Genomic DNA, 27,803 nt, shown 5'->3' with positions numbered 1-27,803 from the left:
CCACCCTCTGCCCCTGCCCTTGCCCTGGGAGGGTGTCCCATGTCCCCATGTCCCCCCTCACACAGGAGGAGGGTGTGCGGTCACCCAGGGAGGCTCACAGTGCTGGCCTGGCCTGGCCCGCCCTGCCCTGGGACACCTGACGTTACCTTTGGGGACCTCCTGCCAAATGGCCACAGGAGTCCGGGGCGAGGGCTGACCCAGCGCCGGAAGCATCGGACAAACCTCTCAGCCCAGGGCTGCCTGGGGCTACTGCCCCGGGACCTCGGGATACAGCACAACATCTCACTCTGCCTGTGGCCAAGTGAGCTGGGGAAGGGGCTGTGCATAGAATGTGGGTGCCAGGTTACCGAGTTCCGAGTTCAGTTGGGGTCTGTCGTCAAGGAAGTGAGGTCACTTCCTGGTACCTCATTTCCTGAACCCCTCCTCTGTGTACAAGACTGCAAGTGCCCCTCTGGGTACCTGACTGCTGACCCTCCTTCCCCATGAGCTCTCTCTATTGCCCACACTTCCACCAACACTGCCTGACCACACCCCTGTGCAAGGCCTGGGTGCAGCCAGCTTCACAGCTCGGAGGAGATACATGGAGGTTCAGCCCCAGCTCCTCCTTCTTATCACTTATGTGACCCTGGACAAGCCACTGTGACTCTCAGGACCTTCCCAGTCTCCCCTTCTGCACAGGGGTGATCATTCTGGCATCTCCTTCCTAAGGATGTCATCAGTCATGTGTGAGCAAACATCTCTGAAACCCATCCCATGACCAGTGTCACATGGAGCTAATGGACCAAACTAGAGACAAAAACCCATGACGGTGTGGAAGGTAGCATGGACTACAACTAATGACAGGTCTGGTTTCTGCCCTATAACCTTGAAAATGTTGCTTTTGCTCTTGGCCTGTTTTCCCTGTCTGCACCATAATTATTACAATACACCAAATTTTACACATAAGCAAAGATGTACAGAGTCTGAGTGAAAACAGCCGGCTGCAGAGTGGCAGTCTTGTCAGTAACCAGTGACATCTTCTTGCATGGTCTTTCTCTCTGGACTTTCTTCTTTCCAGATCCTGCTTGGGTGGATTAATCTGGTACAGGTGACTAATCGTACCCATTTGCATGAGGATCTTTCAAAGTTGCACGATCAGCTTTTACAGTTGAGGACACTGACACAGAGATTTAACTTCCTGGGCTGCGGGGGGCAGGCCCATCTTTTGAAACTAGATGTGTTCGATTGAGACAGAGATGAGGGGGAGTGGGTTAGGGGGCACTCAGCTCCTGGCTGAGGCTTGCCAAATATTATCACCAAACCCAAGCCTGGTTGCTGTGTCCACATGGAAACCCAACAGGCTCTTTGACTTGTGGAGTGGAGCCGGGGTGGGAAGAGAAGGGGAGATCGTGTGCGGGCTGTGGTCCTCACAGTATGGCCCAGCCTGAAACTTCAGGGTGTCTAAAAATTCTAAACTTGAAACTGATTTTCCAGGTAATTAGAAAGGTAAGTTGTTGGAGTGAGCAGGACTGAAGCCATGTTGGGAACTAAAACTGCATGGGTTCTCAGAGATTTGAAAAGGACACAGATCCTTTTTCCCTTGGACTTCATTTCTCTGAGTTCCCTCTTTCACCATGGTTATTTGATATTTTGAACCTCGGTTATGGGGCAAGATGACGTTCTACACATGGACGTGAAGCTGTTCTCCGGTCAGCCTGGAGCTGCAGAATTGCATGTGCTATCCAAGGAAGACTCACTAAAGCTATGCTCATTCCATCCCTCCAGCAGGACCCTGAGATAACAGCAAGGACGGGAGCAGAAACCAGACGGAGGCTGGCTGAGACTGCACCTGGTTCCTTGCACGTGCCCCTCCCTCCTGCTTTTCATTTCCCGTGCTCCATTCCCTCCGCTCCCCCTTAAACTCCCCTGAAACCCGAAAGTGGTAGACAGTTCTAGTCTGTCTCCTTACACATCTGATGGTGAACTTCCTGCCTCGCACCAACATTTGGGACTCACCAGTCTTTTGTTTCTGATTGGTGAGCAAGCGGTGGGACCTGGATGCCAGGAACATACTTGTAAAGGTAGGAGGAGAGGACATATTTGATTGAACTCTTTGCAACTCAAGATGGGGCTTATAGGACTTCAGCTTGTGTTAGTTGATTGGGGGAGGGTTCAAGGAAGGGGTGGTTTTGTTCTAGACTGGGTGCTGTCAAAAAGCAAGAGCAATTCTGTGATTATCTTAACTTTTACTTAGAAGCAGGCAAACTAGTGCAGGAAAGGGAGAGAGACAGCTGGCCCTTTTGTGGTTTGGACAAAGTTCTTGTTTTTGTCTGTTCTTAGACAGTTACAGAACGGTCTTGGTTTTTGTCTTGCTCCAGAAAGGTAACAGAGAGAGTGTTCTGGGACATGGTTTATGTTCAGTAGGAGAACTCCATGGCCTGGCTCAGCTATGGTGGTCAGGGGCTGCATTTTTTCTTTCTCAAAGTTCACATTATAATCGGTTGTTTTTTTCCTTTTTTAAAAAAAGATGACCGGTAAGGGGATCTTAACCCCTGACTTGGTGTTGTCAGCACCACGCTCACCCAGTGAGCTAACCAGCCATCCGTCTGTGGGATCTGAACCCGGGGCCTTGGTGTTATCAGCACCACACTCTCCCGACTGAGCCACAGGCCGGCCCTTGTTTTGTTTCTTTTCATCAAATACATTCTGTGTTAGTTCATTCCTGTTGCTTATAACAAAATACTTGAAAGTGGGTGATTTGTAAAGAAAACAAAATCTATTGCTTACAGTTTCTGAGGCTGGGAAGTCCAAAGTCCATCTGGTGGTGGTGACAGTGACCCCGGGGTCTCACATTTCAAGATGGTGGAAGCTGAGAGAACAAGACAGAGAAAGACAGACTCTCCTCTTCTTTTAAAGTCCTCAGAACCACACCCCTGACCATCATTTTTAATCCATTTGCTCCTGCATGGTCCTACAATCCAATCAGCTCTTCAAGGCTCCACCTTTCAACTACCATAATAGGATTTCCCATCCTCTTAACAGTCACAGTGGGGGCTAAGTTTCTTTCTTTTTCCTTTTTCTTTTTCTTTCTTTTCTTTCTTTCTTTCTTTTTTTTTTTTTTACAGCAAACAGGGATTTAATATAAATAGAAGCAGCATAGAGAAACTCAAAACTATACATAAGCCAAACCCAGATGCCAAGAAGTGGGGATGAAGGCAGGATTTCTGACCCTTTGGTTCAGCCGGCCCCGCAAATAAAATCCAACCAAAAGAAATCAAGAAAATAAGCATGATTCATACTGAGCTGTGGGAGAAAGAGGGGTGAGGGGACAAAGGTAGGTGTGGGTGTCACCATGGGGTCAGGTCTGACCCTGGGCTGGGAGGGGGAGGGCAAGGTCCTTCACCACCACATAAGCCAAACCCGAGCCACCCAGGTGCTATGAGGCCCTGCCCGAGCAGGGAGGCTGTGTCACACATGCGGCAGGACCCCGCCCCTCCCCCAATGGGATCAGACAGTGGCCACCCAGGCCTGCTGGGCTGGAGACTGACACAGGCTCTGCCCTCCTTGTTTAGGCTGCCTGTGGAGGACGGGGTCACTGCTTCATGATGGCACCTGGCTCAGCCCCAGCAGACCACAAGAAGCCGGCCCCAGACTCACTCAGTGCCTCCAGCAGCTGTGCGGACGCCGCATCCTTGGCTACGTCATGCCCGTGCTGCCCATCTGCGGCCAGCGCAACCCAGATAAGGCCTCTGAAAGGCACTGGATGACCAGGGATCACCGCCTGGTACCAGAAGTGGTGCCAGCCAGCAGGTCCTGTGCCCAAACACTTGGTGAGGAACACCGGGCTGCCCAGCCTCATTTGTTAGCACAGCAGCTGGAGGGCAGCCCGAGCCCCTTGGGACCCTAGCCTGTCCCTAGCCAAGGCCAATCGGCTGCCCTGTGGCTGTAGGCACCGCAGTGAGGGACCCGCAAGCTGCTGGCGGAGTCGCTGCTTCGGGCCTGGCTTGAGCCACTCCACGGCCACCTAAGCTGCACAGAGGCGTGACAGCCCTCCCGCTAGGGCCTTTGGGGGCACGACGGCGGCGGTGCGCTGCGAGCTGAACTTGAGCAGCGCGATCTTCGCGGGCGCCGCCGGGGCTGGGCAGCGGCAGCGCCTCCTGCAGGCCGGGCCCGGAGGCTGCAGCGCGAGCAGCAGCGGCGGCGGCTCCCGTTGGCGGCGACCCGTCCACGCGCACCTTGCTCTTCTCGCCGCAGCGGGCGGCTGTGCAGCGGGGCCATGGCGGCCTGGGCGCCGCGCCGCGAGCTGCAGCGGGCGTCGGGAAGCCGCGGTTCAGGCCGCCGAAGGTCATGGGCAGGCGGATCTCGCAGGCGGCCCGCGCGCTGCCACAGTGGGATCCCCTGGTGCTCGTAGACGTCCTGGGGCAGCCGCCCGAGAGCACCTCCGAGCCGGCCGGCGGCGGGCTGCCCACCCGGCTTGGGGCTGGCCCGCCGTCCTTCCTCTGCCCCTCCACCTGCACCAGGCGGACGCCCGTCTCCCTGACCCGCGCCTCCAACGCCGCCTCGTTCTCTGGATTCACCTGCTCACCCTGGAGCTCACACGCCCGCTTGGACTCGTAAGTTTCTACTACAGGAAACCTGGGGAGTACAAGTCAAGCCTCAGTGAGTTTGGGCGGACACAATTCAATCCACTACGCTTTCCCCCTACTTTAAAAAAAAATGACTTTTTGAAAACCAGGTCAGTTGTCTTATAAAAAAAAAAAATGTCATTCTGGAGCAATCTCATAATTTCTTTGTGATGGCATTTAACTTGTTCCAATAAGCTGAATATAGGTCTAACGGCTTAGAAAGGTTAAATAAAACTTTTTTCTGGCAAGAATACAGTCTGGACGATGTCAGGAGGTGAATACATCCTGGCAAGAGGTATGGAATAGAATGGTAGATTGCCTCACTGCTAGTGATGTTAAATTTGTTTAACTTATTTTTATTTGTTAGTGATGTTAAATTTGATAACCTGGTTCAAGTTGACAGCAAACTTCTTCAGTATGAAGGATGGTCAGTGAGCCAGCCATTTGTCTGTGGGTACTTTGGTGCTATGCAAGTATCTGCTTCCCAAGACCCCCTTTCCAGCTTCACTTATCAAAACCTTAGTCGATGATTTTATTGTTCATTCTACATTTATTAGATGGCACTTTTTTCTTTTCTTTCCTTTTCTTTCCTTTTCTTTTCTTTTCTTTTTTTTTTTTTTGCCTGGCCAGTACCGGGATCTTAACCCATGACCTTGGTGCTACAAGGCTGTGCTCTAAACAACTGAGCTAACCAGCCAGCCCCCTAGGTGTCATTTTTCTATAAGGAATTTTCTCTTCTCATCTGGGGATAAACTGCAGTTCCTCCTAAAACAGGGCATACTTCATCATTTTCCCTTTCAATGTTGAATTTTTTATGATTTTTAAATCTTTCTCCTTTTCCATTTTTCAGTGCTGGATTTTAAAGTAAGAATTAGCCATGTGAGTCATCTCAAATCATGACAAATAAGTGTTTCGCCCTCTTCGTTTCCAGTATCATTAAGGATTTGTGGATTTTTTTTTCAATGTTTTATAAGAAGTTATTACTATCTTTTCTTCGTGATGCTCAAATTGTCCCAAATTTGGGCAGTGGGAACTCCTTCAAGTTGGCTATGTAACTGCAGACAAGATTGACAGAATCCGTCTTTTAGGGCCCCGAGTCAGATCCAGCCTCCTGCCTGTTCTGGTAAATACAGTTTCCTTAGAACACAGCCATGCCCACTTCATTCACATATTTTCTCTGGCTGCTTTTTACACTCTAAAGGCAACAGAAACCACATGGACCAAAAATCCTAAAACATTTTCTATGGGGCCTTTTACAGTAAAAGCTTGCCAACCCCTATTCTAGAGGCAATTGATAACATGATATTGTGTGCAAAGGGCTTTTTGTCAGATGACTCTTGTTATTTAATGATTTAAACTATTTTAAATTTATTTTTCTAATTGTTGCTTAGATAGAGAAATATATTTGATTTTTGTATTGATTTTGTAGCCAGGGAATTTCTTAACTGATGTATTCATTCTAATAATTTATCTGTTGATCTTTTTGGATATTATATGATTATGTTATATACATAGAATTTTATTTTTTCCCTTCTAATACTTATACCTTTTCCTTTTTATTCCCCGGTAGCTAGAACCACCAGTACACGTGACATAGAAGTGCTGAAAACCAGTCTCCCGTCTCTTTCATAATATCAGGTAGAAAATTTTAATTACTTTAAATACAAAACTTTCAGGGAAATACCTTCGTATATTAAAAGGATACTTAATTCTTGGAAATATTTTCTCTTTAAATACTTTTCTGTGGCTGGCCAGTGGGCTCCGTTAGTTAGAGCATTCTGTTGCTAACACCAAGGTTAAGAGTTCGGACCCCAATACGTGCCAGCTGCCAAAACAGAAACAAAAACCAACTTTTTGGAGTATAAAATTATGTGTTTTATTATAATATCATCTTTTTTACTTAATATATTCTAAGCATTGTCATTAAGTATTATGTTGTTTTTCTTCTACAAGATTTTAATACCTACGTGGTATTCCGTCACAGGCTTAGTTAGACATTAATCCATTTCGTCAATCTCCTATTGGAATTTTCTATTCTCTCCAAGTCTGTGACAAATTAACCGCTTCCCTATTCTCTCTCTCTCTCTCTCTCTCTCTCTCTCTCTCTGCTTTTCCTGTGTCTGGTTAGTACGGGGATCCCAACCCACGCCTTCGTTGGTGTTCTAAGACTGTGCTCTAACCAACTGAGCTAACTGGCCAGCCCTCCTGTTCTCTTTCACAATGACCACTTCTATTTATAGATACTTAGTATGTAGGAACGATTCTACGTGTCATCTGGACAACAAAGCTCAGTGAGCCCTCAAGAAGTGTACAGTTTGGTTAGAAAACGTTGACACACAGGGAATAGCAAGGCCAAGGGCAGAGGAAGGGCGGGATTGGCACCTTTTGGAACAGAGAGGAGCTGGGAGGAGTGTAAGGGACAGGTCACCCGGGTTTGAAGACCAGGGTAAGGATTTGGGAGTTTATCCCGAGAGCAATGGAGAAGTGGGGGGATGGCAAGACACAACTGGCCTTTTAAAAAATGCCTCTTGTTGGCTCCTTTTTAATCTTCAGTTTTCTGTGACCCCTCAATTGATCTATCGTACAATGTCACCAGTTAGTCTTTGGCCACCCTACCCTCTCACCTCAGAATTAATCTGCACATAATGACACAGCCCAAGAAGACATACTTCTCGCTTTACATCATGAAAGAACATGTGGAAACTTCTTGGAAGTTTCTCAGGAAGGAAGAGGAGAGGCTCACAATATACGTGGCAGCCAAAACTGAATCTTTGAATGTTCTCCCCCAACCCCTGTCCCAAAGCTCCACTACATACATCAGTGGCCTCAAATCACTTTTTTCTCACCCCAAACTGAAAACGTCCACCTTTCTCCTTACCCCGCCCCTCTTATCCCCAGCCTCAGTTCTTGCCTTCTGTGTCCCTGCAGCCCTTTATGTAGGAGGGATCTTGTCCTCTTGTCAATTTTCCCTGTTTTCAATGTTTGTCTGGGTGGGGGAGAAGGGGAGAGGAAGGTCCACAGAAGGGCGGACAAAGATGTGCTGGGAAGGATAGCCATGATTCTTGGTTTGCTCTGGGCAATGGTTTATTTTGATTTTCAGTTAATATCTGGTGTGGCTATTCATCTTTTGAATTATAAACACGTCGTACTCAGATTACCATCTGATAGTATTTTTACAATAAAGAAATCTACTTTTTGGTTTGCTTTTGGCAGCTGGCCGATGTGGGGATCCAAACCTTGACCTTGGTGTTACAGGGGGGCTTTAACCACCAAGCTAACTGGCCAACGAGAAAGTTATGTTGGATGGTACTTTAAGGACACTCAAGTGAGGCCCCTCTTAAGGTTGAGCAGCATGAGTCTGAGCGCCTTGGTCCACCGCTCCTCTGTGTTCCAAAGGGTGGTGATGGAGCAGCATTCCCTGCTGCCCCCAGCGTCCTCCAGCAGGCCTTTGCCCACGTGGCTCTTGTAGGGCAGGCAGAGGCCCTGCTCACCCTTCCCAGCCTCTTCCTTGAACTGCTGCATGCCGTCCAGGAAGGCCTGCATGGCATGGTCAAGTCTGTTACTCAAGGACTCACCCCACCCGCATAATAGAACAGGGGCAGCTCAGTGGAGCCATCTGTTAAGGACTTCAGATAGGAGTGGTTTCTACAGGGGACCAGCCTGTACCTCTGAAACGGCAGCCCAGTCACATTGGACAGGGCAAGCAGCAGCAGTGCCGTCTGTCCCCAGGCAGCATTAATCTCATCCCAGTGCACGGGGACAGTGGGGGAGAGGACCCAGTCTAAAGTTACTGATGACGCCCAAGGGGCCCTCCTCCCAGGTCTTAAACGTAGCATTGAAGATGTTGGTTTTCTTCAGCCAGTGCAGCTGCCCAGGGGCGTGGCGCAGCTGGTTCTCCACGCTCCTCAGCTCATCCTACAGTCCCAGCTGTTGCCACTCCAGTGCCCTGCAGTCCCTCTGGACCCACCGCTCCCACTGCTGCAGCTCTGCAGTCTCGGCCTGGGCTGCCCGCAGCTCCGCAGCCGCCCTTGCAAGGTTCACGTCCACGTCCTCCAGCTCCCGGGCCAGCCTTGCCTCCTCCCGTTCCAGGTCCCCCAGCTCTGTCTGCAGCTCCTCCTGCCCCACCTGCTCGCTGGTGTCCAGGCAGTGCCTGTAGTCCTGGCTCTCGAGCTGTTTCAGACTCCGGGTTATCCGACGGAATAATGCCCCTTTCTCTGATCATGAAGAATTTTCCAATCTGGGGTTTGTCTTTTAAGCTTTGGACATTATTCTTGGTTTGTTTTGACCAGGAAAAGTCAGTCTTTTCCTCTGTGGCATCTGGCTCTCCACTCATTCAAAAGTAGTTCCTATTTCAAGATTAGGGCAATAATAACTATCGGGGCTTTGTGTCTCTACATATAGTCTTTGATTTTTCTGTCATTTTCCTCTTACTGGAAACATAAAATAAAAATTAATCAGTTCCTTCTCATGTTATGTGGCCAGATACAAAAGACCACATAACTGTACTGATAGGAACAATCCACGACAGGTCAATTCACACACACAGAAAATGGAGTGGTTGTCAGGGACTAGGAGAGGTGGGATGGGGAGTGACAGCTTAATGGCTGCAGAGCTGATGAAGCTGTTCTCTCACTAGACAGAGGTGAGGGCTGCAGCACATGAGAAATGTACTTCACGCCACTGAATTGTAATTTTGAAAATATTAAAACACTTTATTTTATACAAGGGATATAAGTGAAGAGAAAAGATGATAAAACTTGGGAGATGCAGGACAAAGACAAAAACGAGGACAAGCACGGTGGCAGGGAAGGGGAAGGACAGCTCTGGAGTGGGGACTGGTGAGGGTGTTTGTGGGAGCTCTGGAGGCGGGGCTCCCCTGGGTGCTGGTGTTTCTTCCACTTCTTTTGATGTTTCAGGGGTGGTTAGGTGAGCTTGCTCTGGCTCTGTCTAGCTCTTGCTCAGGCTCGGGCTCGGGCTCGGGCTCTAGATCTTCCTCTGGCTCTGGCTCAGGCTCAGGATCTTGCTCGGGCTCGGGCTCGGGCTCGGGCTCAGGATCTTGCTTTCGCTCTGGCTCTGGCAGTGGAGGTGGAGCTGGAGCTGAAGATGGCCTTAGCTCTTGGGACACTTGTTCAGCCTGGGCAGAAGCTGGAACTGGAGTGACAACAATTGAAAATATCAACATGAGTTTCTATGTCTCTTCCAATGACAGTCTTTCTGAGAAGCCCAAGTCCAGAGACCCAGCCTCAGGAAGTCTCCCCACACTGCAGGACACTGCATGATTGTTCTGAGTACTCAGTGCCCCTGTCCCCAGCCTGCTTCTGGAAACTCTGCTCTGTGTGGCCCAGCCCAGCCCCCTCCCCAAACCCTCACAGGCACCCACCCTCTTCCTCCTCACCCTCAGTCTCTGCCTCACTGGGCTCCAGGTGCTCCAGCTTCTCCAGCTGCGCCAGAAGAAGATCAGCCTTACGCTCCGCCTCTGAACCCGGCATATTGACACGGACATGGGCCAGCAGAGACTTCAAACCATGAAACTCAGGAGGCTCGTGGAAGTCAATGGAATAGAATTCCAGCCAGATCTCTAGGATGGAGGACATGGCACTGGGGGAGAAAGGTGGGCAGCAGCATCAGAGGCCTGGCCTATCCCTCTATGCTGCCCTCTCAGGGCTCCCCTGAGTGAGCTGCAGTCTTGTACCCTGTGCCCCTGCCTGACCATAGACCAGCCCCTCCAATGTCCACCCCCAGTACAGCAGCCCCGGCAGAGATGGTCCTGGAAACCAAGGAGGGGCTGGCAAAAGCCTCTGTGGGGGGAGCCTTCAATCACTGGTGTGACCACCTTTCCCTTCTTCAGGGAAACCTGACAGCCTCCTCTGTCTGGGTCCCTGCCCCGTCCCTATTGGAATGACCTGTCCATCAGGGCAGGAGGGTGCTGTCTGCTCTGGGCATTACTCGCTGGCACACAGGAGGTGTCCAGGAATATCTGATGAATGAGGAAACAGAGGGAGGCTCTGCTCCCCTGGCCTTCCCAGGGCCCTTGGAAAACCCCAAACTTGAGGTGACACGTGGATGTGCTGCCCAACTGTCCCCATCCAAATCTGCATCTCCTCTTCCCACTGACACTGATCTCTTGACCCTGACCACACTCTGCACCACCAGCACCAGCTGAGCATCCGCATGGGTGAGCATCCCCGAGTGTGAGCGGGATGCTCTGCACACCTGCTCTGGCTCAGCACGGGCTCTGGGGGTGTGGGCAGGGCTGGATGGGAGGGGTGGGGGCAGGTTCTCTCTGGGCTCACTCTGCTCTCCAGCCTCTCGCACACCCTACAGTGCCTGTGGCCCCCTCCCCAGCTCATCTTGACTCCTTTTCCTGCAGGAAAGCCTGTGCCCTGGGCCCTGTAGCACGAATCATAAGATGTGTGGCAGCCAGAGTTCTGCCAGCCCCCCCATCCACAGGCCCCCACCGACCACACACAGTTCTGTGGAGATGGGAGCCCCTCCATCTGCACCCAAACCCCACTCACCATTTTAGCTGCTCCAGGGCTCCGCCATCCCCATGAAAATTGGAAAGAATGCTTCTGTACCTAGAGGCGACCAGGACGGTGTCACATCTACCATATGGTGGCACTACCTGCTTCTCATGTCTATTGTGGTTGTCTGACCTCTGACTAGAATGGAAGCCCAGGAGGGCAGGGAATGTAGTCTCCTCGGTTCATTGGAATATGGTCAGTGCCCAGAAAGTCACTGCACATAGTGTGACTTCAGATATGTTTGTTGAAGGAATGAACGCCAACCAACTCCTCCCAAGATATCTGGGTGCACCTGAAGCCCCTCTGCCAGCCTCCAGTCTCCCTGCTTTGAATACACCCAGAAGCCTACAGATAGAATGTCAAATGTGAAAAGAGTGAAGCCCAAGTCAACGAGGTCAGTGAGGGTGTGACAGAGACTTCCTCGTGGGGGGTGGGGGCAGGAATCCTGAATGAGGACGACCGTGGCCCCTCCAGCAGAACTTTCCACAGGGCTGGACTCAGGAGCAGCACTTTCCATGGGGGACCCACTGGAGCTTGTTCCTGTTACCACCCACTGAACACAGGTGGGAACTGAGGCTCAGAGGGGTGTGGTGACAGTCCCAAGACTCACAGCTGGGAGGCAGCCGAGTGACACTGTGTGATCGAGGGGCAGAGTGCTCACCTGAGGAAAAGCAGGTGCAGCGCCTGCTGGGGAGTGGCAAAGTTCCTGAAGCTCAGGAGAAAGGTGTGCACGTAGGAGTGGTTGCCACGCATGACAGCGGGCACCAGGTGCTCCACCCACTTCTGCAGGGTGCCTGCGGGGACAGGCCACAACCTGTGGGTGGCATCTGGGCTGAGGGAAGACTTGTCTTCACTCTAGGTCAGGACAAGGGAAGAGATGCACAGTGAGAGCAACGTGAACCCCCAGGAGGGAAGGGGCTGGAGGCCAGTCTTAACCCCAGGGAGGACATGAGAGGACAGCCTGAGGGCCCAGGGTTCATGTACAGGGTGGTGGTTGCCACCCCCTCAGTCCCCTTTCACCCTCCAGCCCTGACCTGAGGTGTGAACGCACCAGGACCAGCAGGTTTATAAAGCCCCCACCCTCTGCCCCTGCCCTTGCCCTGGGAGGGTGTCCCATGTCCCCATGTCCCCCCTCACACAGGAGGAGGGTGTGCGGTCACCCAGGGAGGCTCACAGTGCTGGCCTGGCCTGGCCCGCCCTGCCCTGGGACACCTGACGTTACCTTTGGGGACCTCCTGCCAAATGGCCACAGGAGTCCGGGGCGAGGGCTGACCCAGCGCCGGAAGCATCGGACAAACCTCTCAGCCCAGGGCTGCCTGGGGCTACTGCCCCGGGACCTCGGGATACAGCACAACATCTCACTCTGCCTGTGGCCAAGTGAGCTGGGGAAGGGGCTGTGCATAGAATGTGGGTGCCAGGTTACCGAGTTCCGAGTTCAGTTGGGGTCTGTCGTCAAGGAAGTGAGGTCACTTCCTGGTACCTCATTTCCTGAACCCCTCCTCTGTGTACAAGACTGCAAGTGCCCCTCTGGGTACCTGACTGCTGACCCTCCTTCCCCATGAGCTCTCTCTATTGCCCACACTTCCACCAACACTGCCTGACCACACCCCTGTGCAAGGCCTGGGTGCAGCCAGCTTCACAGCTCGGAGGAGATACATGGAGGTTCAGCCCCAGCTCCTCCTTCTTATCACTTATGTGACCCTGGACAAGCCACTGTGACTCTCAGGACCTTCCCAGTCTCCCCTTCTGCACAGGGGTGATCATTCTGGCATCTCCTTCCTAAGGATGTCATCAGTCATGTGTGAGCAAACATCTCTGAAACCCATCCCATGACCAGTGTCACATGGAGCTAATGGACCAAACTAGAGACAAAAACCCATGACGGTGTGGAAGGTAGCATGGACTACAACTAATGACAGGTCTGGTTTCTGCCCTATAACCTTGAAAATGTTGCTTTTGCTCTTGGCCTGTTTTCCCTGTCTGCACCATAATTATTACAATACACCAAATTTTACACATAAGCAAAGATGTACAGAGTCTGAGTGAAAACAGCCGGCTGCAGAGTGGCAGTCTTGTCAGTAAGCAGTGACATCTTCTTGCATGGTCTTTCTCTCTGGACTTTCTTCTTTCCAGATCCTGCTTGGGTGGATTAATCTGGTACAGGTGACTAATCGTACCCATTTGCATGAGGATCTTTCAAAGTTGCACGATCAGCTTTTACAGTTGAGGACACTGACACAGAGATTTAACTTCCTGGGCTGCGGGGGGCAGGCCCATCTTTTGAAACTAGATGTGTTCGATTGAGACAGAGATGAGGGGGAGTGGGTTAGGGGGCACTCAGCTCCTGGCTGAGGCTTGCCAAATATTATCACCAAACCCAAGCCTGGTTGCTGTGTCCACATGGAAACCCAACAGGCTCTTTGACTTGTGGAGTGGAGCCGGGGTGGGAAGAGAAGGGGAGATCGTGTGCGGGCTGTGGTCCTCACAGTATGGCCCAGCCTGAAACTTCAGGGTGTCTAAAAATTCTAAACTTGAAACTGATTTTCCAGGTAATTAGAAAGGTAAGTTGTTGGAGTGAGCAGGACTGAAGCCATGTTGGGAACTAAAACTGCATGGGTTCTCAGAGATTTGAAAAGGACACAGATCCTTTTTCCCTTGGACTTCATTTCTCTGAGTTCCCTCTTTCACCATGGTTATTTGATATTTTGAACCTCGGTTATGGGGCAAGATGACGTTCTACACATGGACGTGAAGCTGTTCTCCGGTCAGCCTGGAGCTGCAGAATTGCATGTGCTATCCAAGGAAGACTCACTAAAGCTATGCTCATTCCATCCCTCCAGCAGGACCCTGAGATAACAGCAAGGACGGGAGCAGAAACCAGACGGAGGCTGGCTGAGACTGCACCTGGTTCCTTGCACGTGCCCCTCCCTCCTGCTTTTCATTTCCCGTGCTCCATTCCCTCCGCTCCCCCTTAAACTCCCCTGAAACCCGAAAGTGGTAGACAGTTCTAGTCTGTCTCCTTACACATCTGATGGTGAACTTCCTGCCTCGCACCAACATTTGGGACTCACCAGTCTTTTGTTTCTGATTGGTGAGCAAGCGGTGGGACCTGGATGCCAGGAACATACTTGTAAAGGTAGGAGGAGAGGACATATTTGATTGAACTCTTTGCAACTCAAGATGGGGCTTATAGGACTTCAGCTTGTGTTAGTTGATTGGGGGAGGGTTCAAGGAAGGGGTGGTTTTGTTCTAGACTGGGTGCTGTCAAAAAGCAAGAGCAATTCTGTGATTATCTTAACTTTTACTTAGAAGCAGGCAAACTAGTGCAGGAAAGGGAGAGAGACAGCTGGCCCTTTTGTGGTTTGGACAAAGTTCTTGTTTTTGTCTGTTCTTAGACAGTTACAGAACGGTCTTGGTTTTTGTCTTGCTCCAGAAAGGTAACAGAGAGAGTGTTCTGGGACATGGTTTATGTTCAGTAGGAGAACTCCATGGCCTGGCTCAGCTATGGTGGTCAGGGGCTGCATTTTTTCTTTCTCAAAGTTCACATTATAATCGGTTGTTTTTTTCCTTTTTTAAAAAAAGATGACCGGTAAGGGGATCTTAACCCCTGACTTGGTGTTGTCAGCACCACGCTCACCCAGTGAGCTAACCAGCCATCCCTCTGTGGGATCTGAACCCGGGGCCTTGGTGTTATCAGCACCACACTCTCCCGACTGAGCCACAGGCCGGCCCTTGTTTTGTTTCTTTTCATCAAATACATTCTGTGTTAGTTCATTCCTGTTGCTTATAACAAAATACTTGAAAGTGGGTGATTTGTAAAGAAAACAAAATCTATTGCTTACAGTTTCTGAGGCTGGGAAGTCCAAAGTCCATCTGGTGGTGGTGACAGTGACCCCGGGGTCTCACATTTCAAGATGGTGGAAGCTGAGAGAACAAGACAGAGAAAGACAGACTCTCCTCTTCTTTTAAAGTCCTCAGAACCACACCCCTGACCATCATTTTTAATCCATTTGCTCCTGCATGGTCCTACAATCCAATCAGCTCTTCAAGGCTCCACCTTTCAACTACCATAATAGGATTTCCCATCCTCTTAACAGTCACAGTGGGGGCTAAGTTTCTTTCTTTTTCCTTTTTCTTTTTCTTTCTTTCTTTTCTTTTCTTTCTTTCTTTCTTTTTTTTTTTTTTTACAGCAAACATGGATTTAATATAAATAGAAGCAGCATAGAGAAACTCAAAACTATACATAAGCCAAACCCAGATGCCAAGAAGTGGGGATGAAGGCAGGATTTCTGACCCTTTGGTTCAGCCGGCCCCGCAAATAAAATCCAACCAAAAGAAATCAAGAAAATAAGCATGATTCATACTGAGCTGTGGGAGAAAGAGGGGTGAGGGGACAAAGGTAGGTGTGGGTGTCACCATGGGGTCAGGTCTGACCCTGGGCTGGGAGGGGGAGGGCAAGGTCCTTCACCACCACATAAGCCAAACCCGAGCCACCCAGGTGCTATGAGGCCCTGCCCGAGCAGGGAGGCTGTGTCACACATGTGGCAGGACCCCGCCCCTCCCCCAATGGGATCAGACAGTGGCCACCCAGGCCTGCTGGGCTGGAGACTGACACAGGCTCTGCCCTCCTTGTTTAGGCTGCCTGTGGAGGACGGGGTCACTGCTTCATGATGGCACCTGGCTCAGCCCCAGCAGACCACAAGAAGCCGGCCCCAGACTCACTCAGTGCCTCCAGCAGCTGTGCGGACGCCGCATCCTTGGCTACGTCATGCCCGTGCTGCCCATCTGCGGCCAGCGCAACCCAGATAAGGCCTCTGAAAGGCACTGGATGACCAGGGATCACCGCCTGGTACCAGAAGTGGTGCCAGCCAGCAGGTCCTGTGCCCAAACACTTGGTGAGGAACACCGGGCTGCCCAGCCTCATTTGTTAGCACAGCAGCTGGAGGGCAGCCCGAGCCCCTTGGGACCCTAGCCTGTCCCTAGCCAAGGCCAATCGGCTGCCCTGCGGCTGTAGGCACCGCAGTGAGGGACCCGCAAGCTGCTGGCGGAGTCGCTGCTTCGGGCCTGGCTTGAGCCACTCCACGGCCACCTAAGCTGCACAGAGGCGTGACAGCCCTCCCGCTAGGGCCTTTGGGGGCACGGCGGCGGCGGTGCGCTGCGAGCTGAACTTGAGCAGCGCGATCTTCGCGGGCGCCGCCGGGGCTGGGCAGCGGCAGCGCCTCCTGCAGGCCGGGCCCGGAGGCTGCAGCGCGAGCAGCAGCGGCGGCGGCTCCCGTCGGCGGCGACCCGTCCACGCGCAGCTCGCTCTTCTCGCCGCAGCGGGCGGCTGTGCAGCGGGGCCATGGCGGCCTGGGCGCCGCGCCGCGAGCTGCAGCGGGCGTCGGGAAGCCGCGGTTCAGGCCGCCGAAGGTCATGGGCAGGCGGATCTCGCAGGCGGCCCGCGCGCTGCCACAGTGGGATCCCCTGGTGCTCGTAGACGTCCTGGGGCAGCCGCCCGAGAGCACCTCCGAGCCGGCCGGCGGCGCGCTGCCCACCCGGCCTGGGGCTGGCCCGCCGTCCTTCCTCTGCCCCTCCACCTGCACCAGGCGGACGCCCGTCTCCCTGACCCGCGCCTCCAACGCCGCCTCGTTCTCTGGATTCACCTGCTCACCCTGGAGCTCACACGCTCGCTTGGACTCGTAAGTTTCTACTACAGGAAACCTGGGGAGTACAAGTCAAGCCTCAGTGAGTTTGGGCGGACACAATTCAATCCACTACGCTTTCCCCCTACTTTAAAAAAAAATGACTTTTTGAAAACCAGGTCAGTTGTCTTATAAAAAAAAAAAAATGTCATTCTGGAGCAATCTCATAATTTCTTTGTGATGGCATTTAACTTGTTCCAATAAGCTGAATATAGGTCTAACGGCTTAGAAAGGTTAAATAAAACTTTTTTCTGGCAAGAATACAGTCTGGACGATGTCAGGAGGTGAATACATCCTGGCAAGAGGTATGGAATAGAATGGTAGATTGCCTCACTGCTAGTGATGTTAAATTTGTTTAACTTATTTTTATTTGTTAGTGATGTTAAATTTGATAACCTGGTTCAAGTTGACAGCATACTTCTTCAGTATGAAGGATGGTCAGTGAGCCAGCCATTTGTCTGTGGGTACTTTGGTGCTATGCAAGTATCTGCTTCCCAAGACCCCCTTTCCAGCTTCACTTATCAAAACCTTAGTCGATGATTTTATTGTTCATTCTACATTTATTAGATGGCACTTTTTTCTTTTCTTTCCTTTTCTTTCCTTTTCTTTTCTTTTTTTTTTTTTTGACTGGCCAGTACCGGGATCTTAACCCATGACCTTGGTGCTACAAGGCTGTGCTCTAAACAACTGAGCTAACCAGCCAGCCCCCTAGGTGTCATTTTTCTATAAGGAATTTTCTCTTCTCATCTGGGGATAAACTGCAGTTCCTCCTAAAACAGGGCATACTTCATCATTTTCCCTTTCAATGTTGAATTTTTTATGATTTTTAAATCTTTCTCCTTTTCCATTTTTCAGTGCTGGATTTTAAAGTAAGAATTAGCCATGTGAGTCATCTCAAATCATGACAAATAAGTGTTTCGCCCTCTTCGTTTCCAGTATCATTAAGGATTTGTGGATTTTTTTTTCAATGTTTTATAAGAAGTTATTACTATCTTTTCTTCGTGATGCTCAAATTGTCCCAAATTTGGGCAGTGGGAACTCCTTCAAGTTGGCTATGTAACTGCAGACAAGATTGACAGAATCCGTCTTTTAGGGCCCCGAGTCAGATCCAGCCTCCTGCCTGTTCTGGTAAATACAGTTTCCTTAGAACACAGCCATGCCCACTTCATTCACATATTTTCTCTGGCTGCTTTTTACACTCTAAAGGCAACAGAAACCACATGGACCAAAAATCCTAAAACATTTTCTATGGGGCCTTTTACAGTAAAAGCTTGCCAACCCCTATTCTAGAGGCAATTGATAACATGATATTGTGTGCAAAGGGCTTTTTGTCAGATGACTCTTGTTATTTAATGATTTAAACTATTTTAAATTTATTTTTCTAATTGTTGCTTAGATAGAGAAATATATTTGATTTTTGTATTGATTTTGTAGCCAGGGAATTTCTTAACTGATGTATTCATTCTAATAATTTATCTGTTGATCTTTTTGGATATTATATGATTATGTTATATACATAGAATTTTATTTTTTCCCTTCTAATACTTATACCTTTTCCTTTTTATTCCCTGGTAGCTAGAACCACCAGTACACGTGACATAGAAGTGCTGAAAACCAGTCTCCCGTCTCTTTCATAATATCAGGTAGAAAATTTTAATTACTTTAAATACAAAACTTTCAGGGACATACCTTCGTATATTAAAAGGATACTTAATTCTTGGAAATATTTTCTCTTTAAATACTTTTCTGGGGCTGGCCAGTTGGCTCCGTTAGTTAGAGCATTCTGTTGCTAACACCAAGGTTAAGAGTTCGGACCCCAATACGTGCCAGCTGCCAAAACAGAAACAAAAACCAACTTTTTGGAGTATAAAATTATGTGTTTTATTATAATATCATCTTTTTTACTTAATATATTCTAAGCATTGTCATTAAGTATTATGTTGTTTTTCTTCTACAAGATTTTAATACCTACGTGGTATTCCGTCACAGGCTTAGTTAGACATTAATCCATTTCGTCAATCTCCTATTGGAATTTTCTATTCTCTCCAAGTCTGTGACAAATTAACTGCTTCCCTATTCTCTCTCTCTCTCTCTCTCTCTCTCTCTCTGCTTTTCCTGTGTCTGGTTAGTACGGGGATCCCAACCCACGCCTTCGTTGGTGTTCTAAGACTGTGCTCTAACCAACTGAGCTAACTGGCCAGCCCTCCTGTTCTCTTTCACAATGACCACTTCTATTTATAGATACTTAGTATGTAGGAACGATTCTACGTGTCATCTGGACAACAAAGCTCAGTGAGCCCTCAAGAAGTGTACAGTTTGGTTAGAAAACGTTGACACACAGGGAATAGCAAGGCCAAGGGCAGAGGAAGGGCGGGATTGGCACCTTTTGGAACAGAGAGGAGCTGGGAGGAGTGTAAGGGACAGGTCACCCGGGTTTGAAGACCAGGGTAAGGATTTGGGAGTTTATCCCGAGAGCAATAGAGAAGTGGGGGGATGGCAAGACACAACTGGCCTTTTAAAAAATGCCTCTTGTTGGCTCCTTTTTAATCTTCAGTTTTCTGTGACCCCTCAATTGATCTATCGTACAATGTCACCAGTTAGTCTTTGGCCACCCTACCCTCTCACCTCAGAATTAATCTGCACATAATGACACAGCCCAAGAAGACATACTTCTCGCTTTACATCATGAAAGAACATGTGGAAACTTCTTGGAAGTTTCTCAGGAAGGAAGAGGAGAGGCTCACAATATACGTGGCAGCCAAAACTGAATCTTTGAATGTTCTCCCCCAACCCCTGTCCCAAAGCTCCACTACATACATCAGTGGCCTCAAATCACTTTTTTCTCACCCCAAACTGAAAACGTCCACCTTTCTCCTTACCCCGCCCCTCTTATCCCCAGCCTCAGTTCTTGCCTTCTGTGTCCCTGCAGCCCTTTATGTAGGAGGGATCTTGTCCTCTTGTCAATTTTCCCTGTTTTCAATGTTTGTCTGGGTGGGGGAGAAGGGGAGAGGAAGGTCCACAGAAGGGCGGACAAAGATGTGCTGGGAAGGATAGCCATGATTCTTGGTTTGCTCTGGGCAATGGTTTATTTTGATTTTCAGTTAATATCTGGTGTGGCTATTCATCTTTTGAATTATAAACACGTCGTACTCAGATTACCATCTGATAGTATTTTTACAATAAAGAAATCTACTTTTTGGTTTGCTTTTGGCAGCTGGCCGATGTGGGGATCCAAACCTTGACCTTGGTGTTACAGGGGGGCTTTAACCACCAAGCTAACTGGCCAACGAGAAAGTTATGTTGGATGGTACTTTAAGGACACTCAAGTGAGGCCCCTCTTAAGGTTGAGCAGCATGAGTCTGAGCGCCTTGGTCCACCGCTCCTCTGTGTTCCAAAGGGTGGTGATGGAGCAGCATTCCCTGCTGCCCCCAGCGTCCTCCAGCAGGCCTTTGCCCACGTGGCTCTTGTAGGGCAGGCAGAGGCCCTGCTCACCCTTCCCAGCCTCTTCCTTGAACTGCTGCATGCCGTCCAGGAAGGCCTGCATGGCATGGTCAAGTCTGTTACTCAAGGACTCACCCCACCCGCATAATAGAACAGGGGCAGCTCAGTGGAGCCATCTGTTAAGGACTTCAGATAGGAGTGGTTTCTACAGGGGACCAGCCTGTACCTCTGAAACGGCAGCCCAGTCACATTGGACAGGGCAAGCAGCAGCAGTGCCGTCTGTCCCCAGGCAGCATTAATCTCATCCCAGTGCACGGGGACAGTGGGGGAGAGGACCCAGTCTAAAGTTACTGATGACGCCCAAGGGGCCCTCCTCCCAGGTCTTAAACGTAGCATTGAAGATGTTGGTTTTCTTCAGCCAGTGCAGCTGCCCAGGGGCGTGGCGCAGCTGGTTCTCCACGCTCCTCAGCTCATCCTACAGTCCCAGCTGTTGCCACTCCAGTGCCCTGCAGTCCCTCTGGACCCACCGCTCCCACTGCTGCAGCTCTGCAGTCTCGGCCTGGGCTGCCCGCAGCTCCGCAGCCGCCCTTGCAAGGTTCACGTCCACGTCCTCCAGCTCCCGGGCCAGCCTTGCCTCCTCCCGTTCCAGGTCCCCCAGCTCTGTCTGCAGCTCCTCCTGCCCCACCTGCTCGCTGGTGTCCAGGCAGTGCCTGTAGTCCTGGCTCTCGAGCTGTTTCAGACTCCGGGTTATCCGACGGAATAATGCCCCTTTCTCTGATCATGAAGAATTTTCCAATCTGGGGTTTGTCTTTTAAGCTTTGGACATTATTCTTGGTTTGTTTTGACCAGGAAAAGTCAGTCTTTTCCTCTGTGGCATCTGGCTCTCCACTCATTCAAAAGTAGTTCCTATTTCAAGATTAGGGCAATAATAACTATCGGGGCTTTGTGTCTCTACATATAGTCTTTGATTTTTCTGTCATTTTCCTCTTACTGGAAACATAAAATAAAAATTAATCAGTTCCTTCTCATGTTATGTGGCCAGATACAAAAGACCACATAACTGTACTGATAGGAACAATCCACGACAGGTCAATTCACACACACAGAAAATGGAGTGGTTGTCAGGGACTAGGAGAGGTGGGATGGGGAGTGACAGCTTAATGGCTGCAGAGCTGATGAAGCTGTTCTCTCACTAGACAGAGGTGAGGGCTGCAGCACATGAGAAATGTACTTCACGCCACTGAATTGTAATTTTGAAAATATTAAAACACTTTATTTTATACAAGGGATATAAGTGAAGAGAAAAGATGATAAAACTTGGGAGATGCAGGACAAAGACAAAAACGAGGACAAGCACGGTGGCAGGGAAGGGGAAGGACAGCTCTGGAGTGGGGACTGGTGAGGGTGTTTGTGGGAGCTCTGGAGGCGGGGCTCCCCTGGGTGCTGGTGTTTCTTCCACTTCTTTTGATGTTTCAGGGGTGGTTAGGTGAGCTTGCTCTGGCTCTGTCTAGCTCTTGCTCAGGCTCGGGCTCGGGCTCGGGCTCTAGATCTTCCTCTGGCTCTGGCTCAGGCTCAGGATCTTGCTCGGGCTCGGGCTCGGGCTCGGGCTCAGGATCTTGCTTTCGCTCTGGCTCTGGCAGTGGAGGTGGAGCTGGAGCTGAAGATGGCCTTAGCTCTTGGGACACTTGTTCAGCCTGGGCAGAAGCTGGAACTGGAGTGACAACAATTGAAAATATCAACATGAGTTTCTATGTCTCTTCCAATGACAGTCTTTCTGAGAAGCCCAAGTCCAGAGACCCAGCCTCAGGAAGTCTCCCCACACTGCAGGACACTGCATGATTGTTCTGAGTACTCAGTGCCCCTGTCCCCAGCCTGCTTCTGGAAACTCTGCTCTGTGTGGCCCAGCCCAGCCCCCTCCCCAAACCCTCACAGGCACCCACCCTCTTCCTCCTCACCCTCAGTCTCTGCCTCACTGGGCTCCAGGTGCTCCAGCTTCTCCAGCTGCGCCAGAAGAAGATCAGCCTTACGCTCCGCCTCTGAACCCGGCATATTGACACGGACATGGGCCAGCAGAGACTTCAAACCATGAAACTCAGGAGGCTCGTGGAAGTCAATGGAATAGAATTCCAGCCAGATCTCTAGGATGGAGGACATGGCACTGGGGGAGAAAGGTGGGCAGCAGCATCAGAGGCCTGGCCTATCCCTCTATGCTGCCCTCTCAGGGCTCCCCTGAGTGAGCTGCAGTCTTGTACCCTGTGCCCCTGCCTGACCATAGACCAGCCCCTCCAATGTCCACCCCCAGTACAGCAGCCCCGGCAGAGATGGTCCTGGAAACCAAGGAGGGGCTGGTAAAATCCTCTGTGGGGGGAGCCTTCAATCACTGGTGTGACCACCTTTCCCTTCTTCAGGGAAACCTGACAGCCTCCTCTGTCTGGGTCCCTGCCCCGTCCCTATTGGAATGACCTGTCCATCAGGGCAGGAGGGTGCTGTCTGCTCTGGGCATTACTCGCTGGCACACAGGAGGTGTCCAGGAATATCTGATGAATGAGGAAACAGAGGGAGGCTCTGCTCCCCTGGCCTTCCCAGGGCCCTTGGAAAACCCCAAACTTGAGGTGACACGTGGATGTGCTGCCCAACTGTCCCCATCCAAATCTGCATCTCCTCTTCCCACTGACACTGATCTCTTGACCCTGACCACACTCTGCACCACCAGCACCAGCTGAGCATCCGCATGGGTGAGCATCCCCGAGTGTGAGCGGGATGCTCTGCACACCTGCTCTGGCTCAGCACGGGCTCTGGGGGTGTGGGCAGGGCTGGATGGGAGGGGTGGGGGCAGGTTCTCTCTGGGCTCACTCTGCTCTCCAGCCTCTCGCACACCCTACAGTGCCTGTGGCCCCCTCCCCAGCTCATCTTGACTCCTTTTCCTGCAGGAAAGCCTGTGCCCTGGGCCCTGTAGCACGAATCATAAGATGTGTGGCAGCCAGAGTTCTGCCAGCCCCCCCATCCACAGGCCCCCACCGACCACACACAGTTCTGTGGAGATGGGAGCCCCTCCATCTGCACCCAAACCCCACTCACCATTTTAGCTGCTCCAGGGCTCCGCCATCCCCATGAAAATTGGAAAGAATGCTTCTGTACCTAGAGGCGACCAGGACGGTGTCACATCTACCATATGGTGGCACTACCTGCTTCTCATGTCTATTGTGGTTGTCTGACCTCTGACTAGAATGGAAGCCCAGGAGGGCAGGGAATGTAGTCTCCTCGGTTCATTGGAATATGGTCAGTGCCCAGAAAGTCACTGCACATAGTGTGACTTCAGATATGTTTGTTGAAGGAATGAACGCCAACCAACTCCTCCCAAGATATCTGGGTGCACCTGAAGCCCCTCTGCCAGCCTCCAGTCTCCCTGCTTTGAATACACCCAGAAGCCTACAGATAGAATCTCAAATGTGAAAAGAGTGAAGCCCAAGTCAACGAGGTCAGTGAGGGTGTGACAGAGACTTCCTCGTGGGGGGTGGGGGCAGGAATCCTGAATGAGGACGACCGTGGCCCCTCCAGCAGAACTTTCCACAGGGCTGGACTCAGGAGCAGCACTTTCCATGGGGGACCCACTGGAGCTTGTTCCTGTTACCACCCACTGAACACAGGTGGGAACTGAGGCTCAGAGGGGTGTGGTGACAGTCCCAAGACTCACAGCTGGGAGGCAGCCGAGTGACACTGTGTGATCGAGGGGCAGAGTGCTCACCTGAGGAAAAGCAGGTGCAGCGCCTGCTGGGGAGTGGCAAAGTTCCTGAAGCTCAGGAGAAAGGTGTGCACGTAGGAGTGGTTGCCACGCATGACAGCGGGCACCAGGTGCTCCACCCACTTCTGCAGGGTGCCTGCGGGGACAGGCCACAACCTGTGGGTGGCATCTGGGCTGAGGGAAGACTTGTCTTCACTCTAGGTCAGGACAAGGGAAGAGATGCACAGTGAGAGCAACGTGAACCCCCAGGAGGGAAGGGGCTGGAGGCCAGTCTTAACCCCAGGGAGGACATGAGAGGACAGCCTGAGGGCCCAGGGTTCATGTACAGGGTGGTGGTTGCCACCCCCTCAGTCCCCTTTCACTCTCCAGCCCTGACCTGAGGTGTGAACGCACCAGGACCAGCAGGTTTATAAAGCCCCCACCCTCTGCCCCTGCCCTTGCCCTGGGAGGGTGTCCCATGTCCCCCTGTCCCCCCTCACACAGGAGGAGGGTGTGCGGTCACCCAGGGAGGCTCACAGTGCTGGCCTGGCCTGGCCCGCCCTGCCCTGGGACACCTGACGTTACCTTTGGGGACCTCCTGCCAAATGGCCACAGGAGTCCGGGGCGAGGGCTGACCCAGCGCCGGAAGCATCGGACAAACCTCTCAGCCCAGGGCTGCCTGGGGCTACTGCCCCGGGACCTCGGGATACAGCACAACATCTCACTCTGCCTGTGGCCAAGTGAGCTGGGGAAGGGGCTGTGCATAGAATGTGGGTGCCAGGTTACCGAGTTCCGAGTTCAGTTGGGGTCTGTCGTCAAGGAAGTGAGGTCACTTCCTGGTACCTCATTTCCTGAACCCCTCCTCTGTGTACAAGACTGCAAGTGCCCCTCTGGGTACCTGACTGCTGACCCTCCTTCCCCATGAGCTCTCTCTATTGCCCACACTTCCACCAACACTGCCTGACCACACCCCTGTGTAAGGCCTGGGTGCAGCCAGCTTCACAGCTCGGAGGAGATACATGGAGGTTCAGCCCCAGCTCCTCCTTCTTATCACTTATGTGACCCTGGACAAGCCACTGTGACTCTCAGGACCTTCCCAGTCTCCCCTTCTGCACAGGGGTGATCATTCTGGCATCTCCTTCCTAAGGATGTCATCAGTCATGTGTGAGCAAACATCTCTGAAACCCATCCCATGACCAGTGTCACATGGAGCTAATGGACCAAACTAGAGACAAAAACCCATGACGGTGTGGAAGGTAGCATGGACTACAACTAATGACAGGTCTGGTTTCTGCCCTATAACCTTGAAAATGTTGCTTTTGCTCTTGGCCTGTTTTCCCTGTCTGCACCATAATTATTACAATACACCAAATTTTACACATAAGCAAAGATGTACAGAGTCTGAGTGAAAACAGCCGGCTGCAGAGTGGCAGTCTTGTCAGTAAGCAGTGACATCTTCTTGCATGGTCTTTCTCTCTGGACTTTCTTCTTTCCAGATCCTGCTTGGGTGGATTAATCTGGTACAGGTGACTAATCGTACCCATTTGCATGAGGATCTTTCAAAGTTGCACGATCAGCTTTTACAGTTGAGGACACTGACACAGAGATTTAACTTCCTGGGCTGCGGGGGGCAGGCCCATCTTTTGAAACTAGATGTGTTCGATTGAGACAGAGATGAGGGGGAGTGGGTTAGGGGGCACTCAGCTCCTGGCTGAGGCTTGCCAAATATTATCACCAAACCCAAGCCTGGTTGCTGTGTCCACATGGAAACCCAACAGGCTCTTTGACTTGTGGAGTGGAGCCGGGGTGGGAAGAGAAGGGGAGATCGTGTGCGGGCTGTGGTCCTCACAGTATGGCCCAGCCTGAAACTTCAGGGTGTCTAAAAATTCTAAACTTGAAACTGATTTTCCAGGTAATTAGAAAGGTAAGTTGTTGGAGTGAGCAGGACTGAAGCCATGTTGGGAACTAAAACTGCATGGGTTCTCAGAGATTTGAAAAGGACACAGATCCTTTTTCCCTTGGACTTCATTTCTCTGAGTTCCCTCTTTCACCATGGTTATTTGATATTTTGAACCTCGGTTATGGGGCAAGATGACGTTCTACACATGGACGTGAAGCTGTTCTCCGGTCAGCCTGGAGCTGCAGAATTGCATGTGCTATCCAAGGAAGACTCACTAAAGCTATGCTCATTCCATCCCTCCAGCAGGACCCTGAGATAACAGCAAGGACGGGAGCAGAAACCAGACGGAGGCTGGCTGAGACTGCACCTGGTTCCTTGCACGTGCCCCTCCCTCCTGCTTTTCATTTCCCGTGCTCCATTCCCTCCGCTCCCCCTTAAACTCCCCTGAAACCCGAAAGTGGTAGACAGTTCTAGTCTGTCTCCTTACACATCTGATGGTGAACTTCCTGCCTCGCACCAACATTTGGGACTCACCAGTCTTTTGTTTCTGATTGGTGAGCAAGCGGTGGGACCTGGATGCCAGGAACATACTTGTAAAGGTAGGAGGAGAGGACATATTTGATTGAACTCTTTGCAACTCAAGATGGGGCTTATAGGACTTCAGCTTGTGTTAGTTGATTGGGGGAGGGTTCAAGGAAGGGGTGGTTTTGTTCTAGACTGGGTGCTGTCAAAAAGCAAGAGCAATTCTGTGATTATCTTAACTTTTACTTAGAAGCAGGCAAACTAGTGCAGGAAAGGGAGAGAGACAGCTGGCCCTTTTGTGGTTTGGACAAAGTTCTTGTTTTTGTCTGTTCTTAGACAGTTACAGAACGGTCTTGGTTTTTGTCTTGCTCCAGAAAGGTAACAGAGAGAGTGTTCTGGGACATGGTTTATGTTCAGTAGGAGAACTCCATGGCCTGGCTCAGCTATGGTGGTCAGGGGCTGCATTTTTTCTTTCTCAAAGTTCACATTATAATCGGTTGTTTTTTTCCTTTTTTAAAAAAAGATGACCGGTAAGGGGATCTTAACCCCTGACTTGGTGTTGTCAGCACCACGCTCACCCAGTGAGCTAACCAGCCATCCCTCTGTGGGATCTGAACCCGGGGCCTTGGTGTTATCAGCACCACACTCTCCCGACTGAGCCACAGGCCGGCCCTTGTTTTGTTTCTTTTCATCAAATACATTCTGTGTTAGTTCATTCCTGTTGCTTATAACAAAATACTTGAAAGTGGGTGATTTGTAAAGAAAACAAAATCTATTGCTTACAGTTTCTGAGGCTGGGAAGTCCAAAGTCCATCTGGTGGTGGTGACAGTGACCCCGGGGTCTCACATTTCAAGATGGTGGAAGCTGAGAGAACAAGACAGAGAAAGACAGACTCTCCTCTTCTTTTAAAGTCCTCAGAACCACACCCCTGACCATCATTTTTAATCCATTTGCTCCTGCATGGTCCTACAATCCAATCAGCTCTTCAAGGCTCCACCTTTCAACTACCATAATAGGATTTCCCATCCTCTTAACAGTCACAGTGGGGGCTAAGTTTCTTTCTTTTTCCTTTTTCTTTTTCTTTCTTTCTTTTCTTTTCTTTCTTTCTTTCTTTTTTTTTTTTTTTTACAGCAAACAGGGATTTAATATAAATAGAAGCAGCATAGAGAAACTCAAAACTATACATAAGCCAAACCCAGATGCCAAGAAGTGGGGATGAAGGCAGGATTTCTGACCCTTTGGTTCAGCCGGCCCCGCAAATAAAATCCAACCAAAAGAAATCAAGAAAATAAGCATGATTCATACTGAGCTGTGGGAGAAAGAGGGGTGAGGGGACAAAGGTAGGTGTGGGTGTCACCATGGGGTCAGGTCTGACCCTGGGCTGGGAGGGGGAGGGCAAGGTCCTTCAC

The 27,803-nt window shown here is 50.8% G+C and overlaps 1 pseudogene; it reads right to left on the bottom strand.

Moving 5' to 3' along the window:
* Window positions 1-15,785: 15,785 nt before the first annotated feature.
* On the bottom strand, window positions 15,786-16,800 carry LOC134377694 (dead end protein homolog 1-like; annotated as a pseudogene).
* Window positions 16,801-27,803: the final 11,003 nt, after the last annotated feature.

Source organism: Cynocephalus volans, chromosome 5 (assembly GCF_027409185.1).
Source record: "Cynocephalus volans isolate mCynVol1 chromosome 5, mCynVol1.pri, whole genome shotgun sequence".
NCBI classification, from domain to species: domain Eukaryota; kingdom Metazoa; phylum Chordata; class Mammalia; order Dermoptera; family Cynocephalidae; genus Cynocephalus; species Cynocephalus volans.
Note: the sequence above shows the minus strand (reverse complement) of the source record. Positions and strands in the feature narration are given on the sequence as shown.